The sequence below is a fragment of the Chlorocebus sabaeus genome, chromosome 21 (assembly GCF_047675955.1).
Source record: "Chlorocebus sabaeus isolate Y175 chromosome 21, mChlSab1.0.hap1, whole genome shotgun sequence".
NCBI classification, from domain to species: domain Eukaryota; kingdom Metazoa; phylum Chordata; class Mammalia; order Primates; family Cercopithecidae; genus Chlorocebus; species Chlorocebus sabaeus.
In genome coordinates, this window is record NC_132924.1 from 97319520 (window position 1) to 97346340 (window position 26821).

Consider the following 26821-nt stretch of genomic DNA (forward strand, 5'->3'; position numbering starts at 1 on the left):
GCATTACAAATATATAAAATTGTCACTAAAGAGAATAGGGGAAAAGAACCTCACCTAAGTAACTTTCTAAATGAATAGCATCTAAAAAACTAATGGCAAAAAGAAATGTGGATAAGAACTTTACTACAGTTGATAAATGTGTTTTCCTGGGGGGGTGGGGTATGAGTTAACAAGTATGAAACCACTGTATATGTATGTATATTGGAACTAAGCAGTTAGGCAAATGGATGTCAAATGATGGAAGCTAAGTTTTTTACTGTTGGAATGGGAAATTATACATAAGCAAAAGTAGAAGGCTAGAATAATCTATAGAGTTGGAGACATCATTATGAACTCATGTTTGTTTTAATATAGATTCAGATGGTTACATACAGAAATATTTATAGAGATGAGTAGATACGTGGTTAGTATATACATATATTTTCTTGCTCTCTCAGCTGAGAGGAACTAGAATCACTGCCATACCAATAACAGTAAACATACCTTGTATCCAGATACTGGTTTCTAATGTGGTTCTCCAATAAAAGGAATCAAGACTCCTTGGAGAACTGTATGATTCTAGGACTGGGGCAGGAATTATACAAGATGAGACTAGAGCATCTTGCAGTGCCAGAATGTAATGCAGCACCCCTCCAGAAAAAACACCATCAAACCAACCATGATAGGAGTAGGTCAAAGGGACTCAGGAGCCCAGTGAAAGAGTTCCTAAAAACCAAAGCTGGAACAATTTGAGCAATAAAATAAAGTAGTATTCAGTTATAATACAAAACATAAAATAAAGTCAGTCCATACTGTTAGTATTAAATGTAAATAAATGATAATTATGTTGGGGGAGGGAAATGGAGAAATCCTTCATGCAGAAAAATTAGAAATATTGGGTTGGTGCAAAACTAATTGAAGTTTTTACTATTCCTTTAATGGCAAATACTGCAATTTTGTTTTTATCAACCTAATAATTTATGTAGATATTCTTCTCTCAAGGAAGTGGAGCCTGACTCTTTACTCCTCAGTCTGTGCATGGTGTTTTTCTTTCAGAGAGTACAATTTGGAAATGAGGGAAAAAGAGTAACCCTTACAGTGAAGAAAACTGACAAACATTATCTCAGTGGAGTGACCAAGATTCACATTAACAGTGATGTCCTGTTAACAGTATGTATTCCTGATATGATGTGATGAGAATGACATTTTACCACTCTGGCCTTCCGAAAACCAAAAATCCCAGTTTAATCATTAGAAAAACACCATACAAATCTTAACTGAAGAACTTTCTACAAAATAGGATGTTCACGCTGTCATAGACAAGAGGAGCCCAGAGACATGATGACTAAATGTAACGTAGCATCCTGAATTGGATCTTTGAAAAAATGATATTATATCAATACTAAGAAAATATGAATAGAACATGATTTTAGTTAATAATAGTGTATTGATATTGATTTATTATTTGTGACAAATTATTATAATCACATTATACTAATATATATTTCCTGTACTAATATAAGATGTTTATAGTGGGGAAATTGGTTGTGAGGTATGTTGGAACTCTCTGTAATATCTTCACAATTTCTCTGTGAATGTTTAGCTATTCTAAAATAAAACAGTTATTTAAAATATCCCTAATCTTGCTACTCAGGAATACTTTTCATTAAATATTTGGTGAACATTTTTATGGATATCTCTCTAAATATTTAGTTATAAAATCAAGTGGATGGATGGATAAATAGCTATAGAATAAGGATTTTAGAAAATTATTATACTTGATATACCCTGTTATATTAAAACTCTAATATTAATTTTTGCCTGAATTTAACCAAAAAGGAAAACTGCAAAGTGAAACTTGAAGTAAAAGGTGAATTGCAAATGAACATATTTTACCATCAAATAAACATATTTTACCATCTTTTAGCTCCTAAAAGAGTCTTCTAAAGCCAGAAAAAATGATTTTGAGAAAGAGCCTACGTTAATTAACTATGGGATGTAACTTTAGACTGCATATATTGATTATTTACTATGAAAGGTAATGAAAATGGCACCCTTATATTCCTATTTCCCTCTCTTCTCTTGGTCCTTTAATTATAACTTTTATCTTCTCAAGGTTTATAATGTGTATATTATCTTGTGTAACTGTAGAATAAAAATCTGAAAATTTTATTCTATGCTTAAACTGTGTCAGTTCTCCTCACCTTGTCCTGTAGCTTCTTCATCCTTAAATTCCTTATTTTTTCACTCCATTGGCTAAATTTTATAGTTCAGTAGTGTTTTAAAGAAAGGCTAAAGCATACATAGTTCCTAATTTTCTTATGCTTGAAAAAATTCACTTTTGCCTTTATATATGAATGGCAACTTGGCTGGACATAAATTCCTTTGGCATATTATTTTGTCTTATAACTCACTAGCTGTTGTTCCCTATCTTCTGGCATTTTATTTGTTACAGAGAAGTATGAGGTCAACTTCAATTTTCCCCCTGTTGAATGTACTATGCTTTTTCTTCCTGGGTGCTTCTTTCCTTATCCTTGAAATGTAGTAACTTTATCAGAATATAACTAGGCATGGGTTAAGCTCTATCACCTTTCCTGGATATAAGCTACAAATTATTTCAATGTTCACATTTAAATTTTGCTTAATGTATGCACACGTTCTTCATCTTCTGTATTATCTTTCTAAAAATCATTATCATGCTGCTGTTTTTGCCTCTTTTGTTTGTATGTCTAAGAAAGCATCTGACTCTATTTTTGATGTGTGACTGCTGACTGCTTTCAAGACCCAATAACCCTACTCCCTTTCTTCCTCTATATCTAGGAAAGCTGATAAGAAAGCCTGGTGTTCCTTCCTTTGTCACCGGCAGGAAATTTAAATCTCTAAACACCCTAACTCATGCAAGGGAACCATCATCCCAGTCACCCTTCCAACTGTGATAAAAACCCAAGCCAGATAGTTTCCCATCCCTGCTGTCTCTCAAGATATTTGGGGATATGTTTGGAATTTCGATCTGCTCTCCTGACTAAAGAAAGCCTTATTCCCATCCTCACGGTGCACTTGTGGTATCATCAGTCTTGACACTCAAAACAAATTTTAGATGGAGAGTACATGTCACCTCAGCAAGACGGCTGAAACAGTGCGACTTCTTTGAAAGTATTTTACCATTTCTCTGATTGAGGTTCTACTGACCTTTTTTTTTTTTTTTCACTTTCCTGGAGTATGTTAGTGTGTTAGTGTTGGTATGTTAGTGTTTATTGCATTGTCACCTCTTCAGTATATTTTCTGTTGTCAGAGAGGACCATCTTAGAAAGATTGGAACCACAGGCTAAACTATGAGCTTTTGATGTTCCATGCAACTGTTTCCTGGGATATCGTGAACTATTAAGATTTGAAGACTAAGAATCTTGAAAAACAATTTCAAAATAATGTGGTGATGAAAAAAGTTTTTATAACCACAATTAGTTTTATAAATCCACAATGGTCAAAAAGCACACCTTGGTATTGGATATTCAATAAAGTATTCGCATCTCCTATAAAATATTTGGTTATGGTATCATCTTAAATTATCCCTGAACTTATTCTTCTGATGAGCATTCTTTCACCAATATTCTTGTCCCTGTTTTTCTTTATTTGTTTTCTTAGTTGGGAACACTATCTTGTGTTAAAGGTCTTTAAAATGGTTTGTATATCTCACGTTAATCTCTTAAGGCAAGCTTTATCAATAAATAAATATTGGAATTTAATTGGAGCTTGTAAGACCCAGTAAACTAGGTAAGAACCCTCATGTGGATGCTTTTATTTTTTTCCATCTAAATGTTCCATTTAATGAATTAAGAAGGCTTTCATCTCCAGCCCAGCAATTTTTTTTTGTCCTGTGAATTTACTTTTGTAGTTTCTGAGATTCTGTTCTATAATGATTATATCATTATTTTAAATTTGTTTCCTTAGCTCTGCCTGCTTAATTAATTTACTTTGAGTTGTCAATAATTTCCATAGTCTACAAATAAATATTTAAATGAATTACCTTTGAAACAACTTCATTACAGTATAATTGACATAATAAAATATACATATTTAAAAAGTAAAATTTGATAAGGTTTGACATATATACATACTCATGAAAACACCATTACAATCAAGATAATGAAAATATCTATTATTTCCCCCACTTTTTTCCTATTCCTTTTCCATTCCCCACTTCTATACTTTCCTGTTCCCTTGGCCCCTTTCCCAGGAAACCATGATCTTCTGTCTATCGTTATACACTAGTTTGCGTTTCCTTGAGTTTTATGTAAATGTAATAATACAACATGTGCTGGTATCTGTTTGGCTTCTTTCACTCTGCATAATAATTTTGAGATTCATCCATAATGTAACCATGTATCAGTAGTTAATTCCTTCAGAAAAACGTTTTTATTTTAGAATAATTTTAGATTTATTGTGAAGTTGCAAATATAGTAAATTAGACTCCTGTAATACTTTGCTTCCCTGAATGTTAGCATTATACATAACTATGGCACATTAGTCAAAACTAAGAAATTAACCTTCTTACAACACTAATGGCTAAATTATAGACTTTATATGAAATTCGTTATTTTTCAGCTCATTTTGTTTTAATGTGCCGGAATCCAATCTAGGTAACCTCCTTTCATGTAGTCTTCATGTTTTGTTAGCTATTTATCATCTCTGACAATTCTCAGTTTTTTCTCTTTTTTTTTTTTTAACCTTTATAGTTTTGAAGAACATGGGTCAGGTTCTTTGTAGAAAGTTAATTTCTTTTTATTTCTGACTTATGTTCCAGTATAGGGACACATTACACTTTGCCTATCCATTCACCTGTCAATGGGATTTTGTGCTGTTTCCAGTTTTGGGCTGTTACAAATAAAGCTGTGATGAGCAGTCATATACAAGTTCTTGTATACACATAAGCTTTCATTTCTTTTGGATAAAAACCTAGGAGTTGAATGGATAAATCATATACGAGGCATGCATTTAACTTTTTAACAAATTGCTAAATTGTTTTTGAAAGTGGCTGTATCATTTAACATTTCTACCAGCAGAGTATGGACCTCTCGTTTTTTTACATCTTTGCTAACACTTGGTATCAGGCTTTAATTATGGCCATTCCTGTATGGATGCAACAGTATTTCCTTGTCATATTAATTTGCATTTCCTTAAGGACTAATAAAAATGTGCATTTTTAGTGTGCTTTTTTGCCATCCATTTATCTTTTCAGTTGTAGTGTCTGTACAAATCTTTTGCCCATTTTGAAATTTGGTTGTTGTCTCTTGTTGAGTTTTGAGACTTCCTTATATATGCTATATACAGGTCTTTTGTCTGATAAGTGCTTTGCAAATGCTTTCTCCTGGTCTGTAGATCCCCTGTTCATTCTCATCGCTATCTCTTCTGCTTCATTCTTCTGTCTGTCTATTTATGTGCCAATACCACACTGTTTTGATTAGCTTTACCGTGTTTTAATATCTGGTGAGGCTGCCCAACCCCCCCAATATGTTGAATTTTCTGAGTAGTATTTACATTTTTACTTTTTATGTTAACATTAGAATGAACTAATATAGTTTAAAATTCTTACTGATATTTTTTAGTGAGATTAAACTACAGTTTCAATTTACTTTGGGGAAACTGGTATCTTTGTGATCTTGAGTGTTCTTTTTCAGTATCATGATATGTTTTTTATTTGTTCAAGTCTTCTGTTCGTATTCTTGTGTTGCATTTTAAAGTTTTATTCGTATTGATCTTATTATTATGTTTATTCCTAGATTTATCTTTTCTTGATGGTACTGTAATGGCATCTTTTTCCAGTATATTTTTAAATTTCTTGCTTGCACATCTGACAAATATTGATTTCTTCATGTTAATTTTTCATGTATCCACCCCATTGAACTTTCTTACCATTTCTAATTGTTTCAGCTTATTCTTTTAAGTTTTCCAGATATATAATTTTTATTTTTTTCAATTTCTGTATCTCTTAATACTTTATCTTTTCGAATTGTGCTATTATTACCAAGAAAAATGTTAAGTAATAGTGGAGATAATGGCGATGGGTTCTTTTTTCTGTTTTTAATAGATATGTTTCAAGTGTTTGATCATTTAGCATGATAGCAGCTTTGAAGAAGAGGTAGACTTATTTTTATCATAATAAAATTTATCTCATTCTAGTGTCTGCTGGCTGCTGAAGTGCCTGGTTTTGGGGCGGGAGAGAGAAGGGTAATTTGGGTCATTGCACAGCGTTTTATCAGAACACACACATGTGAACTCTTGTCATTTTATTTGGTTGTTATATATCTATTTCTTCAGGTTTTGGCATTCATAAGTTGTTGTATCTCATCCAAAGTTCTTTAAGTCACAAAACCTCCCTTCACCTTTTCTTCATTGAGCTTTTTATTCAAAAGTCTCCCCTCATCAAGAGACTGGGTTATATACAAGAGGAATGATATATACAAGAGACTGGGTTATATACAAGAGGTTATATACAAGAGGTCATGGGTTTGGCTTCCGTCTCAGCTTCCCTGCTGCTCTGTGCTATCACACTGGAATCTTCAGTGACATTTCCTGCCACACTTATGGCAGTTCATGACCCTACATCTCAGCATTCTCTTCAGGGGGTAGCTAGGGGCTCTTATTTTGTAAAAATTCATAGTCTTTTTTAATTTTAAAAAGAGTAGAGTTTGTCTATATTTACACTCTTTGATTCAGGAATCATCTGGAATAATTTGAAATGAGCGAAATTTACGTGTGGCCCTTCAAAATAGTTGCTTTATGTTACCTGCCTCCTTAGTACAGTAGAGAGTGGTCAGTCTCACAATCTGAAGAAAGAATATGCTGACACTAATGGGAATGAATGTCAGACCTCTGAGCCCAAGCTAAGCCATCATATCCCCTGTGACCTGCATGTATACATCCAGATGGCCTGAAGCAACTGACGATCCACAGAAGTGAAAATAGCTTAACTGATGACATTCCACCATTGTGATTTGTTTCTACCCCACTCTAACTGATCAATGTTCTTTATAATCTCCCCCACCGTTAAGAAGTTTCTTTGTAATTCTCCCCACCCTTGAGAATGTACTTTGTGAGATCCACCCCCTGCCCCCAAAACATTGCTCTTACCTCCACCGCCTATCACAAAACTTATAAGAACTAATGATAATCCCACCACCCTTTGCTGACTCCTTTTTTGGACTCAGCCCACCTGCACCCAGGTGAAATAAACAGTCTTGTTGCTCACACAAAGCCTATTTGGTGGTCTCTTCACACGGACACATGAAACAATGATATTTTGCAAAGGCTTTAAAAATTTCTCTTTTGGAAACAAGCTCAGGATTGGCTTTTGTGCCATATAAAATCTAACTAATTGCTTAATAGTCATATTGCCTTTTTTACATGAAATGATTCTACTTAAATGCCCACCTCGCTTTTCAGTTACTGAATAATTCTATCCCATATTTGAAAATTAAATTAATCAGCAGACACTGAAAATTTAACATTACTAGAGAATTTCAAATAAATGTCCCAAACAGGTTTGTTCTTTGCCTTTCTCTTAGGCAGTTCAAAAGGTATATTGCCTTTTAATTTTTTCCAAAGATAGAATTATTTCCCTCACAAATTAACAATAAGCAAATTTATCCACTTCATTTTTAGTGAAGTATGAATATTTTATGAATTAGAAACTTGGCAATCACCTTTTAAAAATCTTTTAATCTTCTTGATTTTCCAAACTGTGGCTCCACTGAAGGTAGCTTATAGATGATACACAAAAAAGGGTCCCATTGCTAAATAAGTTTGAGAACTATAGATAAACATAGTTAAACAAGTTTCTTTAATTCAATACTTTTGAGGGTTTTCTATGCTAATGTGCACTGTGACTATCCAAGACAGAAATATACTATACAGCATTTCCCAAATCTGGTTGGCTAACAGGGTTTTCTCCTTTTTATAAAATCATGTATTATCTATTTCAAATTGCATAATATACAGGTAATATTAACATATAATGCAGCAAAAAATATATTTTATCTCTCTATTCTTTTCATTCCTGTATATTAAATCAAGATCTAGTTTATCAGTGGAGCTCAGTGCAGAGGTAGAGAGACACAAAAAGGTGTTAAAGTATACTGAAAATTCACATCAGCTTATTTTTTTAAATTATGATACAAATATATTCCTTTTTTTTTCTCCTTAAAATGTCTCAATTACTATTTATTTCTAAAAAGGTAAATTATATGTCTTCTTCTTATGTTTCTGGACTCTTCTACCACAATAACTCACAAGCCCTGCATGCTCCAGCTCACAGATTACCTAGCAGGGCAAATGTGCTATGCTGTTCTAGAATGACAGTAGAGAAGCTCCAAAGACCCACTCCCCAGTGAAATTACTAAAAACAACAACAACAAACATCTAATGGCCTCTGAAAATAGTCATAAAAGCAAACTGCAAACAAATAAATTTTATTTATTCATAAAAGTTCAGAAAGAAAGGCATGAGTCTATGCATTTGAACCGTAACTGCTTCCTTATTCCCTGCTGCAAGCTCAGTAAGGCACTCATGGGGAAGACTTGCGCAGCCAGAACAAAGCACTCTCTCATCCCAAGCCCTCACTCAAAGGTCTCTCTTTCTTATAGAAACAGGATGTAAGCATTTCTCATCCTGCCCCCTGGTACCTATTATTGAGGTTATTTCAGGCAAGTATGGTCATGAGGTAGGGGATTCCCCTCTTCTGTGCAACTACCACACATAGAAAGACTTGACTGTGGACACAGTACTGTTAATGCTACTGGGTCATTATCACTCTGGCTCATGAAATAGTGAGTGGTTCCATCCTAGGAAATGTAAGCTTAGAAGACTTCAGGCTAAGGTCCACCCCACCACCAAATGTTTAGTTCTTAAAGCAGGGGTGTCAGAAAGAAAAGGTGGACAAAATATTCTAAGAAAAATCACTGAAAACTCCCCAAATTTATTGAAAAACACTAGTCTACACCTCCAGGAAGTTCAACAAACTCCAAGTAAGATTTTTAAAAATCCTACAAAAACTTCATTCCAGAAACAGGCACATCACAGTAAAAATACTAAAAGTAAAAAAAGACCAAAAAAAAAAAAAAAAAAAAAAACGTTTTTGAAAGCAGCAAAAGATAAACAACTCTTCTTATGGGGAGCCCTGATAAGATAAACAGATGACTTCCCAGAAGAAACAATGAAAATCTGAAGACAATGGGATACCATATTCAATGTGTATTAAAAACAAACAAACAAACAAAAAAACACCAAAATTGTTAACTACGAATTCTATATCCAAAAAGACTATCTTTAACAAGGTAAAGACATTCCCAAACAAGCAAACTGGAGAGAATTTGTTGCTAGTAAACATCCCTTATAAAGAAATACCAAAGGAAGTTCTTTAGGCTAAAAACAAGTAACCCCAGATGATAATTTAACTCAACACATTAAAAAAAGAGCACCAAAGCAAGTAACCCCAGATGATAATTTAACTCAACACATTAAAAAAAGAGCACCAATAAAGATAATCATGTAATTATAAAAATAGTATGAATGTGTATTTTTCTTCTTCTCTTTAATGGTTGAGAAAGCAATTGTGTATATAAATATCGCTGGGCTTATAACACACAGAAATGTAATCTGTATAATAATAGGACAAAAAAGGTAGGTAGGAGCAAAATTGTAATCAGTTAATAAAATGCCTACAGATGGTAAAGTAATAATTATAACTATGTATTGTTGGATTTGTGACATTGATATAATAGGTGTAATGATAATATCACAAAAAGGAAAAAATGAAATTGAGCTGTATAGAAGAAATGTTTCTAAATGTCATTGCAATTAAGCTAGTTTAAATTTGAAGTTGATTCTGATAAGTTAAGGTATATATTGTAAACCCCAAAACAACCACAAAAAACAAAAACAGAAAAAGCTTTCAAAAATATAGTGAAAAAATCATTTAAGAGATTTAAATGTTACATTAAAAAATATTCACTTAATGCAAAGAGAAGCAGCAAGAGAAGAAGAGAGACACATAAAAGACATGAAGAACATGGAAAACAATAATTAAAAGTTATATATCCAGCTATATCAATAATAATTTTAAATGTGAATGGATTAAGTAATCTATCAAAGGGCATAGTTTGTCGAAGTAGACAAACATGTTTGATTTTTAAACCTTTATGTGTGTAAAATTCTGCCCTATATGTCTTTTCAGTTTTTTTTTCAATTCCTTTACAACATTAAAGCAATAATTTTAAAAACATGAGCCTACCCCTAGCTTTGTGAGGCCGAGTAAAAAACTGAAATGGAAGCCCCAATGTCCTATTAAAGAGTTATCAGTGTGATAATTTGTAAACCCAGCAATAAATAGTTGTCAGGTATTTTTATATTTTTGAAAGATAAATAATATAAAATATTTAAAAGTTAGAAACCAAGTTGACAAATCATCAAATAAAATATGGCCTATCTGACAACCTTTATGACAACCTACGTTTGAATTTAAAATTCTTGAATTTTAGAATGAGGAGATCCATCTTCTGACCCCAGTTTCCTGGCTCCATGGCCATTGTCCCTTTTTATATCCCTATCATCATCCCACATCATAGGTGTCCTTGCATGCTTGCATACATGTAATTGGAGCCTATGATCAAGTCTCAACTGCTTCTCCTTTGCAAATAGTAACTTCTTGGCACTTATTGGGCCATATAAATTGTGATGAATATCCTCTGGAAGCAGTGATCATGAAAGACAATTACCTATGCTCTGGACCTGGATAAGAGAACATCTGGAGAGAGTATTTCAAGCTTCTGTGTACTTGGAGCTTGGAGGATTGTGGCTTTATATGGCCATTGTCTTAGTGCTAAACCCTTCTTGCCTCATAAGAGGGAATGTGGCCACAAGAGGCAAGAGAAGGAACAACTCAAAACACAGGACCAAGGAAAGGGACACTTCCTATCATGGTCTAAAAATGCTGATAATAAGTTATTTGAATAAGACTTGGGAGTCTACAAGTTCCAGCCTTAGTGACATGAAAACAATATATAGTTGACTCTTGAAGAAGGTGAGAGTTAGGGGTGCTGACCCACTGCACAATCAAAAATCCCCTCAAATTTAACTATAGCCTACTAATGACTGGAAGCCTTACTGATAACACAAAGAGTCAATTAAGAGATATTCATATGTTATACATATCATGTAATATATTCTTACAATACGGCAAGGTAAAGAAAATATTATTAAAAAATCATCAGGAAAATAAAATATATTTACTACTCAATAAGTAGAAGTAGATCATCATGAAAGTCTTCATCCTCATTACCTTCTTGTTGAGTAGGCTGAGGAGAAGGAAGAAGTGGAGGGGTTGGTCTTACTGTCTCAGGTCTGGCAGAAATGAAAGAAGTGGAGGTTGAAGGGGAGGCAGGAGAGGCAGACATTAGGTTTAACTTTATAGAAATTTTTTTTGTTATTGTTATTTCTGTCAGACTTTTTGCTTATTCTTTCTCTAAAATGATTCTATATGGTACCAATTCTTTAATGTTTGTGTTAGTTTCAGTGCTTGTATCATAGAAGGATCCATATCATAAAAGAAGTTAAAAGCAATCTTGATTAATCAGAACATTCACCAGATTGTCTAATGTCAGTTTGTTTTCTGACATTCCTTCTTCTACAGCTTGTTCGTCGTCTCAGGCACTGATTTAGAAACACTCAACTCCATCAAGTCAACTTCTGTTAATTCCTCTGGTGTGTTGTCTATTAGTACTTGAATTTCTCCAAGCTTCATACCTTGAAAGCCCTCACCCCACACTTTTTGTGGGGTTATATGCACAAACTCTTTGATATGGCTCTGTTGTAAATCCTGTGAAGTCACACACAATATCTGGACAGTTTTCTCCAGCAGGAATGTATTGCTTCCGGCTTGATGGCTTTCACAGCTTTTCTGTTACAATAATGGCATCTTCAGTGGTGTAATCCTTCCAGACTTTCATAATGTTCTCTCTACTGAGATTCTCTTCTATGGCGCTGACAGTCCTTTCCATATAATACCACGTATAATGATCCTTAAAGGTCCTTATGACCCTCTGAACTAGAGACTGAATGAGAGATATTGTGATTAAGGACAAGTAGAGTATTTTGATGCCCTCAATGTTAAACTCATGGGGTTCTTAGTGGCCAGGGACATTGTACAATATCAAAAGAACATTAAAAAGCACTTCTGTACTGGCATGGTACTTCCTAACTTCAGGGATACAGCATCAGTGGAACCAATCCAAAACAAGGGTTCTCATTCTCCAGCCTTCTTAATGTACAACCAAAAGACTGGCAGCTGATGTTTATCTTTTCCCTTCAAGGCTCCAGGGTTAGCAGCTTTATAGGGTAATCCTGCTCATTAACACAACTGCATTCACACAAAACAATATACTTAGCCTATCCCTTCATGCCTTAAATCCTGATGCTCACTTCTCTTCCTTAGTAATAAATGGCCTTTGTGGCATTTTTTTTTCTCAGAATAAGACACTTGCATATGCATTAAAAACCTGTTCAAGCAGATATATTTTCTTCTTAACGATTTTTTTTCTTTTTCCATTCTTGTAGTTTTAGGGGATACATGTGCAGGTTATGGCACCGGAAAACTTGTCAGCTGCCTCTTGGTCAGCAAAAACTTCTGTTATTGTGACATTTTTTAAAGCCAAATTTCTTTCTATCTTATCAAACCACCCTTTGCAAGCGTTAAGTTCTCCAGCTTTAGATCCATTTGCCCCTGTTAGCATAGTTGCAGTGATGATTTCATAATTTTTTAATAATGGTTCTTTAAATGGATTCATTTATCTTGAAATGGAAGGCAACTGCAGCTACAGACTCAATCTAAAGTACATATCAAGCAATTCAACTTTTTATTTTAATGTCATGAGTTTTCTCTGCTTCTTGGGAGCACTTTTGGCAACACTAGTGGCAATTTCTATGGGTCTCATGGTTTTACTTAAGGTTTATGATATGCACTAAACAAGATGAAAAATGCACAAAAAACCATGAGAGATCACTTTTTACTACAAGAGACAATTTACTGGAGAGACAAACTGCTCACTAGGAGATAATTAGCATTGCATGGTGTTTTGAGTGGATACTGGTAACACCGGAGCTCAGGGAAATACCAACGGGAGTGGCTACACAATTATTACATTAGTATTGTATTACTATGGTCAATTTTATGCAGTTATAATTTAATACTGTATCTTTACATTTGCTTACATTTCTCTCAGCTGCAAATGATGAATTGTTTTGTCTACAAGTGTTTGTGTTCATAGTGCTGATAAATTATAAGTTTTTATGACAGATTTTTATAGATCTTATATTAGCCATTGATAAAATAGACTAGTCTTTATGTACATTTATGCATTCAAGTCACACCTAATTTTTTCTTAAGTTTTCTGATATTTCTAGGCTACAAGATTTATCTGCAAGTTTTCTCAGATTGTCTCTTATCTCCAAAAAAATTTTCCAACATATTTACTGAAAAAATGTTGTGTATTAGTAGGCCTATGCAGTTCAAACTCATGTTGTTCAAGGGTCAACTATATAATACACCTGATGAAGCAATGTGTAATTCTCATCTTTCAATTTTCTTTGGTGATTTCAGAACATTGAAGAAGATCTAATTGATAACGCACAACACTTAGTATCACTTCCATTGTTCCAACTCTTAGTTTAGTCTTTCAGATACCATAACTATGCTCAGATCTTTCTCTTGTCACTCTTTACTTTTAACTTTCAAGTAAAACTTCCCCCTTTTCCTTCCTCTCTCGCTCTTTCCTTATGCTTCTACTAGTTTTCCTCTCTCCTTAACAACATTCTCTCTTTTTTTGTTCTCTGCCTACAAAGTATTTCAATTACCACAACAAAATTAAGAGATAGTAAGGAGAGGTGAAAATCTAAATATTCTAGAAATTTCCTTAGGAAAAAGGCATAAAAGATAGTAATCAGGTTATTAACATTACACATTTGGGAATTATCTTTGGCCTTTTTCCTCTTACCTTCAGTATCTAATGAAGTGCAGCATCTTGAAAATTTGGCCTTCTAAATGCTAAACATTTGTTTTAACATATGATTTAATGTATGTTTTAGCATATGATAGTTTCAGGAATAAGTATTATAGTATAAAACCATGGTTGACCTTAGCAAGGAGAGTTTCAGTGGAGTGGTATAAGTGGAAGACTTAGTGAAGAGTATAAAGCAATGCAGGAAAGGGTAAGGAAGTAGAGAAGAATAGGTGAATTCAACATTTGTGAAAATTTGTTTGAGCAATGGAGAAGAATAAATAAAAGTATAAATGAATGAGCAAATATACTGTGTTGTACTCTATTATAGTTATAAAGTCTTTTACCTCCAGAGGCAGCAGCTTCAACAGTTACATTATGCTTACTGAGGCTTTTTAAGGATGCAGGTGCCAAAATTACAGATTTCCAGTGAAAAGTCCAAGTTGTAAACTTTCTCTTTAAGCCTCCAGTTTGGTACCACAGGAATTATTCAAGAATAGACTAGCAACCTGATAAAGGGCTTATAAGAAGTTAAATTATCAGGTGTGTATATTTAGTAATGATAAACTTTATGATCTCTTTCAATTCTGAGAGTCTATTGTTTTATGGCTTAAGCATTCATTCAGGCATGGAACCAATTTTGTTCCCTAAATGTATTGTCATTCTAATCACATTCTCAAGTTGTAAAGTGATAATACTATTGTGTGATTTACAGACTATTTGGTTTTATTTTACTTGCTAAGAATATTTTATAAAGTGAGATTTAAGAGTTCTAGATTTGGATACCTGAAGCAGAAATTCAGACTATCTAGAAGTATTTAATAGCTCCTTGTCCTTAAAATGCTTAAGTTTAATGGTGGATAAGACATAAAGCCCTGAAACATTTAAGTCAGTAATTTAAAAATGTTTTTACAATAGCACCTTTTCTTCTCAGTGAAGCACTATGCCATATTCTAGTGGTGCAGAAGTCATTGTGGTTTTGGACTGTGAATTTTAAATCATTATATCCAGGCTCAAACACATTTTTGTTAATTAAAATGGGAGCCATTACAATCAACACATTTTTGCCAATGAGAAATAAATTTGTTTATCCATGTAGTGTAAAAATCCATGCTTTGGGATTCAACAAACTCTTGGAGAGCACTTCTGCATCCTGCTGGTTGTGGAAGCATTTTCCCTGCAAAAAGTTGTTGAGATGCTTGAAGAAATGGTAGTTGGTTGTGTTGTCATGGAGAAGAATTGGGCTCTTCCTATTGACCAATGCTGGCTGCAGATATTGCAGTGTTCAGCACATCTCATCAATTTGCTGAGCATACTTCTTAGATGTAATGGTTTCGCTGGGATTCAGAAAGCTGTAGTGGATCAGACTGGCATCAGACCACCAAACGGTGACCACGGGGTTTTTTTTTTTTTTTTCTGGTGCAAGTTTGGCTTTGGGAAGTGCTTTGGAGCTTCTTGTCCAACCACTGTGCTGGTCATCACTGGTTGTCATATAAAATCTTTTTGTTGCATCTCACAATCTGATTGAGAAATGGTTTGTTGTTATTGCACAGAAAAAGAAAAAACAACACTTAAAATGACAATTTTAAAAAAAGTTTTGGTCAGCTCATGTGGCACCCACTTATTGGGCTTTTTCACATGTCCAATTTGCTCCAAATGCCACACAACCATAGAATGGTTGATGTTAAGTTCTTTGGCAACTTCTTGTGTTGTAAGAGGATCAGCTTCAATGATTGCTCTCAACTGACCATTGTCAACTTCTCATAGCTGGCTACTATGCTTCTCATCTTCAAGGCTCTCAACTCCTTTGCAAAACTTACTGAACTACCACTGCATTGTATGTTTGTTAGCAGTTCCTGGGCCAAATATATTACTGATGTTGTGAGTTGTCTCTGTTGCTTTATGATCCATTTTGAACTTGAATAAGAAAATCACTTGATTTTGCTTTTTGTCTAATATCATTTCCATAGTCTAAAATAAATGTAAAATAAACAGCAAGTAACAGGTTATTAGCCAAAAAACCTAAAGTGAGAAATGCACATTAAACTGATGTATAGCATAACCACATTTATTTAGGAACATATTCTGATATCAATCTGCAAATTTCAACAATGCAAAAACCACAGTTACTATTGCACCAGCCTAATACATTTAGCAGATACAAGAGAAACTGTTCTTGCTAAGGCAGAAAAAATGCACTCAGAGCCCTGTCTACCTAACTTCTTTATTTAAACTTTCACCCAAATCACACACTCACATTGCATACAAAAAGCAAACATATTCATACACATATATCCCTTAGGGCCCTGTAGAACATCATTTGAACATGACCAATTAACACTAAGTAAACAATGCAAGACAATTAATGATTAACTTATAAAACAAGTGGTATCGTTCAGAGATGGAAGATATTAATAGCCACTAGGGACATTTTATGGTGTGGGTATAATTTATCTATTGTTGTGTAACAAATGCCCCAAAACTTAGAAGCTTAAAAGAACAACATTTATTATCTTACAGTTACAGTGGGTTAGGAAACTGAGCATAGCTTAGTAGGGTCTTCCAGTTCAGGGAATCTTGCAAGTCTTCAAGGTGCAGACAAGAGCTGCAGTCATCTCAAGTTCTACGTAGAGTATGTCCTCATAAGTTCTTTGTTTTTGATAGGATTCTTTCAATTCTGAGATTGCAGGATCATTCAAGTTCATTGCAGGACCTTGGATGGGGTACTTCCGTTCTTCTCTGACTATTGCTTGTCTCAGTTACTTGCCAGTTGGGCCCCTCCATGAGGCAGCTCAGAGAATGGCAGCTGGCTTCATCACAGTGAGAGAGCACAAAGGAGTATGAACAAGGTGGAAGTCACCACTTCACAGATATGAAAAATCTATACTTTTATAATTAATATTATTTAAGCTCTTAAATATGAGAAATGTTTTGCCAGTTATAGTGATTCAGGTGATTTTTGTGTTTAAAAATTTTTTAGACTTTTTTGTATTTTTAGACTTTTTTTCTCTCCAGAAACTTAATAATTATTTGTCTTTAAAATATTCTACACTTCACATATCTAAGTTCTATGGAATATTTCATAAATTCAAGTGTGTTTTGCGGAGGAGAAACAGGAAGTTGATGGGAGATGTGATGATACCATTAGGCAAAGCTTAATGTCTTTATATGTTTAAGAGTAAGCACAGCTCCCTCTTTGAGGTGTGTGCACTGTCTCTATTCCTGGTGTAATATTGAGTCCCACAACCACACACTGATGAAGAGCCAGGACCATTGTGAGAGGTACTTACTTGTCACTTCAGAATAAATTATCCTAAAAAGAACAAGACCAGAAAGCAGGTTGCTGTGAATTGGATGTTGACATGGCAATGAGATAATGTGAAGTGAACAGCTGTGGGTAATAGGATAACTGATACTAAGTGATCTACATGAATATCATGCAAACAAGGCACACTTTGAAAAGTGAGTTTTCTCTTGCATAAGCTTTACTGAATTCCACATGCAGGATTTCTAAATGCAAGACAATGGAATTCTTTCAGAAGCACTTCAGTAATCATGCCTCAATTTCTCAAGGAGAAACAGAGAGCAGCAAATAAAAAAGCTGCATTTTCCTAAAAGAAAAGAAAGTACTAGATTAATTAAGGGTTTGATGCTTTTCTTCTAATCCTTTTCCTGAAACATCTGGAATCACAGAGATGGAAGGTAATGTTAGGCCTTACAATGTTTTTGCCTTTCCAGAGAAGGAGTCTTTTTAAGAACAGAAAAGCCTGGGGACTTGGGTAAAATCTCTTGCACAGGAGTCCTTGGGCTTCCTCACCTCTCCAAGAGCTCTTTGCATGTCACTAGGGACCAGCCTATAAATTTTATCAACATTCTCTCTGTCCTACTTTTGTCTGAATTTACATCATATTTTCCCCAATTTGGATCCTTGCAATTCCATCATTCACCGTACTAGTGCATCCTACTGGCCACCACTGATTCTTCATACAACTATTTTAATATATGTGGCTCAGTGCTGCCCCTAAAGGGAGACCTTGACATTGCCTCCTTCCCACCTCCACCCTATGACCTCCCACTCCACCACTCACATCCTGTTCCTCGTTTGCTCCCGGTTGGCTTTCTGCTGGACCCTCAAGACCCCACTGGAGCTCCTATCTGCACTGCACTGAAAATTGCCCAGTCTTGAAAAATATTGCCCTGCCAGTCTGCTCTTTCAGGGACTTAATGAGTCAGAATACATCAATACATCAGAAATGGTAATAATCAGCATGTTTTAAAAAAACAAAGTGAACTTTTCTTCCTAGAGTGCAAGGGCACCACTGAAGGTTGAGTCAGTGTCACACAAAATGCTTGGCTCTGGGGATTTCCCTAAGACTCTGCCCTGTGCATACATCCTTGTACTCACTGTCTTCATAAATGGCTTAATTGTCTTAGTGGGAAAGCATGTGAAGCAGCTGGAAAGATTTCTTAAAAAGGATTATCGGCTAGGTGCAATGGCTCACATCTGTAATCCCAGCACTTTGGGAGGCCAAGGCGGGTGGATCTTTTAACTATGGAATTTCCATGACAATTTTTAATTTCTATCCTCTATTCATAAACATGTTTCCTGATTCCTTCATTAGAAACTTACTTATTATTAACTTTATAGGTAGAATTCTAAGATCTAGGAAACTGTAAAAATTTAAGATAAATAATAATTTAATTTGCCAATTTAGAAGTACCCTCCTATATCTCAATATTAGCAACCCTATTTTCTTCTATACAGTACACAGAATGAATATAGTATACAATTTGAAGTTGTGTTTTAAATGTAGGAAATTAACTTATTTCTTACAGTTATTGCAGAGAATTGACAGAAAGAGCTCATGATGAAGGCTAATGCCTCATAGTGAAGACTGATACATCATAGGCTGATTCCTGTGGATGTAACTGCTGAGGTCTGAGTATGTCCCCCAAAGTTCATATGTTAAACCCTAATTGCCCGTGTAATAGTATTAAAAAGTAGGGCCTTTACAAGGTGATTAAGTCATGAGGCCAGACCCCTCATGGAATTAGGAGCCCTTATAAAAAGGCACCTGGGAGTGGGTTCATTCTCCTCTGCGCTTCTGCCAAGTGAGGTGACAGCATTTGTCGTCTTTTGCCTTTCTGCTCCTTCTGCCTTGTGATGACGTAGCCTTCATCCTCTCCAGAGGAAGTAGTCAAGGCACCATCTTGGAAGCGCAAAGCAAACCTCGCCAGACACCAAACCTGTCGGCGCTTTGATCTTGTACTTCTTAGCTTCTAGAGCTGTGAAAATACCTTTCTATTGTTTATAAATTACCCAGTCTGTAGTATTCTGTTATAGTAGCACAAACAAACTAAGATAGTAACAAAAATCTCATTTAACAGGAAGAGAATGCTCTGTTTTCTCTCCCCTGCTTCATCTTGTGAAACTCTTGCTCTCACTCTCTGCTCCAGCAAACGCTTCTTACAGTTCCTCAAATGGGCCAGGTTTTTTCTTGCCTCAGGGTGTTTGTACGTGCTATTCTCTCTATTGAAATGCCCTCCCTCCTTACTCTTCACCTAGGTAATTCTCACTCATACTTCAGAAGGACTTCAGTCAAACTCCTAATCTAAGTAAAGTCTCCTTATTATTATTCACTTCCATTGCATCTGTTTTTTCCACTTCAGTTTTCTTCAAACTTAGTTATCATTTATTTCCTAATATGTTTATCTTACTCTAAACTGCAAATTCCACGAAGCCAGGGAAAATGTTTCATCGTTATGACTGCAGTGCCTAACACATAAGTACTCGGTAAGCATTTATTGAATGAATGAAAAATTTAATAATTATGGGAATTTCAATTCTCTGAATAGTTCCTGTAAGATCCTTAAAGTGGAACATCAGATAAAATCTTGACCTACTTTTCTGACAACCTCATTTCTTAAAGAATAGATGAAGTAATATAAGTATTTGCCTTCCTTGATATAGATATGATAACTAAGTTCTCTTTAATAATAAAAACCTTAGAGGAATATAGAAATAGAAAGGGAAGACCTTAGTAAACATTGCTATAAAGGTGTATTCACAGACTCATCTGTAAAATGGGAAAAAGACCTGTCCTGCATATATCATATAGTTTTTGTGGAGGTCAAATAAGCTAAGGTAGATAAGTAAACTTTGGAAACTGAAAAGCCTTATATCACTATAACATGATAGTAGCAGTTAAAACCAGATTTAAGGAAAGAACATTTCAAATATTCAAATACATAATAGATATTAAATGAAGAAAAAGACTTTTAAAAATAGAAATCAGAGGTTATGTTTTTAGGTTGAGTCATTTTAACTTGAAAAAATGTATTAATTATAAAATGTTATACAATCATAATGTAAATTTGAAATTGTCTTAATTTTATTACTTGGTCATAATCATTTTTAACATTTTGTAGATATTTTGACATTTTTTGTTTTAATTATGAAAATTGGTGCTCTGTAATTTTATTTTTACTTAATGATATCATTCTTAATGGATAGATAGTATTTCCTATGTTGAGCTATTCATTCATTCTTGCATCTGTTCACTGATCCAGTAATTGTCCATTGAGGACCTACTCTATGTAAAGTACTATGCTTCGTCCTGGAAAGATGGTAGTCAATACAGAAAATAACAAAAAAATTACTCCCGTAAACATTTAGTTCTAGTTCTGACAACTGCTAGAAAGAGAGGTACATGCTGCAAGTGCATTTAATGTGATGACCTAGTTGGAGACTGCGAAGTTAGGGAAGACATATTTTGGGGTGAGGTTTGAAAGAGGAGGAGAGGTTAACTAAGCAAATAATCAGAAGACTGGCATATGTAAAGGCCTCAGTGAAGAAAGGTACAGGTAAATGGAGTGATTTTCCGAATGGAAACATCTGAAAATTGAACCATAATTTTTAAAAAATGAAATTCTGAAAAACATCTTGAAAATAATTACAGTTAGGAAAAACTAGAGAGTAGCATTAAATAAATGAAAAAACAAGAAGATCTTTTAGACTCAGATTTTAGAAAAATATCTAAAAATTATGAAAGAAGAGACATATACTTAAATCTTATTCAAAGATCAATTCAAATGGTCTACAATTTGGGGCACCTTCTGTCATCTCCTATGCATAATTCAATTGGAATATCAAATTGAGCTGATACAGTATCGTTATTCTCTACCTTTTGGAAATAGGCCATGCTAGTTATCGAGTAGACCACCAAAATTATTGCATGAATCCCAAAACATGGACCACACACTGTCTTCATAGATGTGTTTCTCTGCATTATTTTTCACATGTATGTAGAGGAGTTGTTAGGTCTAATAAAATACAAATACATTTACAGGCATTACTTCTCCCTAAAAACTAAGCCATCCACTTCTTCTCCAAGCTATGCTTGATGCTTAGGCCACCTGTCTTGTACTATGAAGATATTAGTTCCAGACTCATTGGTACTCTCTTCAATTTTATTTGTCATAATCCTTAATGAAATTTAATATTCACATAGAGAATCCTTATAACATCTTGACCTCTTGCTTACTTGACATACGTTCCCCTTCCTTCATTCTAACACTGCCATTTGTTACTTATCTTCACTCAATCAATTTCAAATTCTCACATTCTTCTGTGATAGGGAGATATTCATGGACAGATTATTCTCTTTGGGAATATTTTTAAGAATTAAGGACTATATTATGTTTAAATTTGCATAGTGATTTAGGACTAAAAAAACATCTTCTCCTGCATTATGTCTTAGATCTTTCATTGGACAGCTCTTGTCTAGCTCCTCTTGCAATTCTGATAATTAATGAAGTTCAAGTTTGATATGGTTTGGCTCTGTGTCTCCACCCAAATCTCATCCTTAATTGTAATCCCCATGTGTCAGAGGAGGGGCCTGTTGGGAGGTGACTGGATCATGGAGGTGGTTTCCCCATGTTGTTCTCGTGATAGTGAGAGAGTTCTCATGAGATCTCATGGTTTAAAAGTGGCATTTTCCCCTACACACTCTCTCTTCTGCCACCATGTAAGATGTGCCTTGCTCCCCTTCACCTTCGCCATGATCATAACTTTCCTGACGCCTCTCCAGCCATGTGGAACTGTGAGTCAATTAAACCTTTTTTGTTTATAAATTACATAGTCTCAGGTAGTGTCTTTATAGAATGTGAAAATAGACTAGTGCAAAGTTTTAGCTCATATTCTTGAATTAGAATAGTATCAGATGTCCTATAAAATTACTTGAACCTTGTTCATGTACTTCCTGGATATTCTATGTGAGTCATAAAACCAACTTTGCAGAAAAAAAAAAAAAATCCAAAAACTAGACTTCTGCCTATTTAAGCAATGAGGTACACCAAAGAAAGTAGAGGAAGGAGGAGGATCTTGAAAGGTAAGAAAACTTATAATTGGAACAGAAAACACATATGTTGTTACAACTGGGGAAGAATGATGTTATGATAAACAGTTAATGTTTTGCTACTAAGCTTGTTACACTGTTTTGTAAACCTTAAGATATTGCAATATTGCTCCAAGTATTCAACTTCTGTTCTACACTGTAAGTGGCTTAGAGCCAGAAAAACTTCTTTAATTCACAGATTTAAGCATTTAATATGTCCTCTATAAATTGTGATTAGATGGCTATTTTTTTCATGATTCAGCTATTTCAATAATGTGAGCACAGGACACTACATAAATGAATACCTGCATAGGGGAAAAAGTTTGATTTCTTATGGCAGAGAGCTATCCTGAAATTCAATAAAATATTGAAGAGTATTTGTGTTTTCTAAAGCATAGACAGGTGTTTCTTCATTGCCATTCTGCTATTAATTCATTCTTCTTGTGGTATAAAGATGAAAAGAGGCATTCTTTTTTTTTGAGATGGAGTCTCATTCTGTCCCCCAGGCTGAAGTGCAATGGCGCGATCTTGGCTCACTGCAAGCTCCGCCTTCTGGGTTCAGGCTATTCTCCTGCCTCAGCCTCTCAAGTAGCTGGGACTACAGGCGCCCACCACCACGCCTGACTAATTTTTTTGTATATTTTAGTAGAGACGGTTTTCACCATGTTAGCTAGGGCGGTCTCAATCTCCTGACTTCGTGATCTGCCCGCCTCGGCCTCCCAAAGTGCTGGGATTAAGGCATGAGCCTCTGCGCCTGGCCGAAAAGAGATCTTCTTAACTTCCAGTCTAGGATGGGTGGGAGGCAGACAAGTCAAGCAGCAATGGTAGTACAGAGCTATTGCCATTATGTTGGAATTGTTTTAAGAGAAAAAGTCGGAAAAATAGGTAGTCTGGTCTAAAGGAATTCAAGAAGCAGCATAATGGAGAAAAGATATATAACTTAAAACCTGGAAGATGAGTAACAGATAGCAAATGAGCTTAGGAGTGAGGTGAGGAGAGTGAGTAAAGTGGGTATCTTAACGTGGAGCCAGGCTGTGAGAATAAGGAACATTTGAAGAACCAGAGAGGTTAATTTGACTATAGCGCAACGTGGAATGGCAATGGGTGAGATAGGCGAGACAGAAGTATATTGGAGAGCCTTGTAAGACATATTAAGAAGGGATCCTGAAAATCAGCATGGGCCTTTTGATTTATACTTAAGGAAAGAAAAACACACACACATACCATGATATCTACCCTCTTAACAAATTTTTAAATGTACAGTACATTATTGTTAATTATTAGCACAATAGAAATTTGGCAAGATAATTATTAGATGTGTTAAGATGGCTTAATCATTTTTCTTTTGTGTATGTCTGTCACTCTATTGATAACCGGACCTGGTTCAGCTCATCTTGCTGACTCCAGATGCCTCTCTCCTCATATGGTGCTGTATACTGCATTTATCATAGGTTTTTAAAAATACTTTGTAGACATGTCTTAGTGAATTCACCTAGGAATTTCATATTTATTATTTAAATATTAATGCTGAAGCAAACACAATAAACTTCAAACTAAAACGACTCTAGAGGAAGAGGGCAAGAAATAAAGGTACCAACTAATTTTCCTAATTATATTGGCCCAGGGAGGCTGATCAGTGTAATATGTGAAACTATCTAGGCAGGAAAACATGTTTCTCAAAGGTCTCAGAAATTGCAAATCAAGCACGTTTTAGAATTTAGAAAGTGTAAAACCTGAGTGAAAGCCTATTATCTGATTTTTAAAATGGAAACACAAACTCAGGAGGTTTACTTTGCGGTTCTGCTGAAGAGCTCGAGATTTATCGTCCAAGGAGACTGTTGACTTGGCAGCTTGCCCTCTGGCAAGTCTGACATTGGAATAACGCAGAACACTTGATTCAGGTCATAGAGGAAGCAACACTTCGGGCACAGCACAACACAACCAAGTGAGCACTGGAAACCTGGCGAGCTCCCTGTTTTCCATTTCAAAAGTGCTTCTCAGCCAGTTGAGTCACGGGCAGAATGAATTTCATAGAATGTTTTATCCTTTCTTCTAAGACAGAGAATGTTCCATTATACTAACTTGCTTCCAACCCCCTGTCTCTATCATAATGGTATATTCTCTTTTTCTCACTCAGGATTGGAGCCTTTTTTGCTTTGGGGTATCTTTAACTCCCTCTACCCCAACATCCAAGAAGAGAACAAAAAGTCGTTCATTCTTCATGATGGCACATTTTCATTCTTCTGGGAATCACTATATTCCCATAAAAGCCTCCCCTGAAGCAGCTTCCAGACTGAGGGAGAACATAACCCCTTTCTTTGAATATCTGAAGAGCTACAGTACAGAAGTAGCAGGCTGACCTGTGTTGCCTCACATGGCAACGAGAAGACTGGGCTTCTGAGCTGTGCTGCAGACCACTGGGTTCAACATCCAGCAACCTCACAAAAGAGTGAATTTCTTATTTCTTTATTCTAAGCAGAGTTCAGATGATCCTGTCAGGGAGGTGGTAGGAGAGATTTCTACATGGGAAACGTAGTTGGATTTGAATCTGATATTCTATGATTATTTGATTAAGTCATTAATGGCATATCTATTGCCACAATTTATCAACTTTCTCAGCAGAGTATAGGAAATTCAGAGTAGAAATAAGTGTTATATATTAAGGAAAAACATGTAAACATGTTCAAAGGTATTTTAAAATAAAAGCTTTTGGCTTAAAGCATCTTATTTAAGTACTATCTTTAGAACAATTAAAATTAATCACATATGCTCATCCATGTGCTTTATAATATCCTGGTAAAAACTAATACTCAACATTTTAATCAATGTTAATTTAGTTAATGCCCTCATTTCCATTTTGCAGAGGAATGCAGCACAATGGTATATAAATGAGAACATTTTATGGTATTTGGCAAACATGTATTTACTGAAACCCCAGGAAAATGAGCAGAAGCTATGAAGTTTAAGGTTGTCTAAAAATTTTGGCACCATGCTGAACATGATGGGCAATTCTAAATGCCAGGTGAGATGTTGGTCAGGGAATCCAAAGTAGACAAAGAAGAGGGTTGTGAACAATAACTGAATGTTCTTTCTGCATTGAGGTGGTATAAAAGAAGAAAAATAAACAGAACATAGTTTCTGTCTCCCTTTTTATAAAATAATAACCCTTTCCACCTTTTAAGCTTATAAGTTGTTGTTTAAACTCTATAAATGCAGTGCATGGATATTTGTTGTGGAAGAACTTCATGTTCTAGTTTACTTATTTGGTTAAAATATTTATTAAATGCCTACCACATATCAGGATATACAAAGTGGATATGGAATGGATTACTTTTTGTATGAATTCCAGCAAAATCTTTCTTGACTCTTTCCTTACCTTCAGCAAATACTCTTTCCAGTCCACCCTCTACACTACTGCCAAAGTCATTCTTTTGGAACACAGATTGCCTCACTGTCATAGTTAAACTTTATAATGGTTCCCACTGGCAACCAAATGAAACCCAAACACCTGTTGTATCATCTGTTTGTATTTCCAACCTTGTGTTCTAACACTCCATTTTGTGTTCTGTTTCACCCATCATAAATGGCCTACTACAGATTTAAGAACAATTATGCTTCCATGTCTTCATACATACCATTTCCTAGACCTTGAATGCACTTTTACCCATTTTCTGCTTTTGCCCTAGTCAATGGGATATATACTGAAGACACTTCCCATTGACTTAATTTTTATTTCTTCTAAGACTATCTCTTTAGCGAATAAATTTCTCCTTAGTGTGTTGGTTTTGGTAATTTAGTTCCTCTGGTGAATGCAGGGTGGTTAGAAGAAATGATCACTGGGTATGAGAAGAGGAATGACATGGGAGAAAGTATTTATGAAGTGGACTGAGTTAAGGAGGCTGACAAAACGTCAGTAGAAGCCAAGTAGGCATCCAGCTTTCTCTGTCAGTACCAACTGATTCCACAACTCAAGAGGTTAAAGTCACCTCTCCTTAGGTTGAGAACTTACACATATTTCTGCCTCTTTAAGTATTTTTCAGCACCTTTCTCCCATGAATATTTGTCATCTAGTATCACCATCAGCTTCTTATATTTCTGCCTTCCCCAGTAGCCTGGTGTTTCTTAAAGGTAACTAGCCTCTACAAGGTTCTTGATGTGATTTCATGAATGAATAGCAGGCCTTGCTTCCACAGAAAGTGGAGAAAGAAAATGATGACTTCCTCAGCATCAGGCATTGTGGCAGGCACTGGCTAGGAAGGAAAAAAGATGATTAAGATTCCTTTTCTCATGGAGCTTAGTGTTTGTATGTTGAGTGGTGAGTGACAATTTTTATTATTTTTACTCCCTTTCCAGCTTTAAGGTATAATTAACAAAACTATACATATTTATTGTATACAATGT

The 26821-nt window shown here is 35.0% G+C and overlaps 1 long non-coding RNA gene across 1 annotated transcript; it reads right to left on the reverse strand.

The window, feature by feature from the left end:
• Positions 1-16507: 16507 nt before the first annotated feature.
• LOC140709573 (uncharacterized) lies at positions 16508-25852 on the reverse strand. The gene is made up of 3 exons (XR_012090072.1): positions 25797-25852; positions 24212-24912; positions 16508-16834 (listed from the first exon to the last, which is right to left on the reverse strand). It is a non-coding gene; the product is annotated as an uncharacterized lncRNA (long non-coding RNA).
• Between the last annotated feature and the right edge of the window lie 969 nt (positions 25853-26821).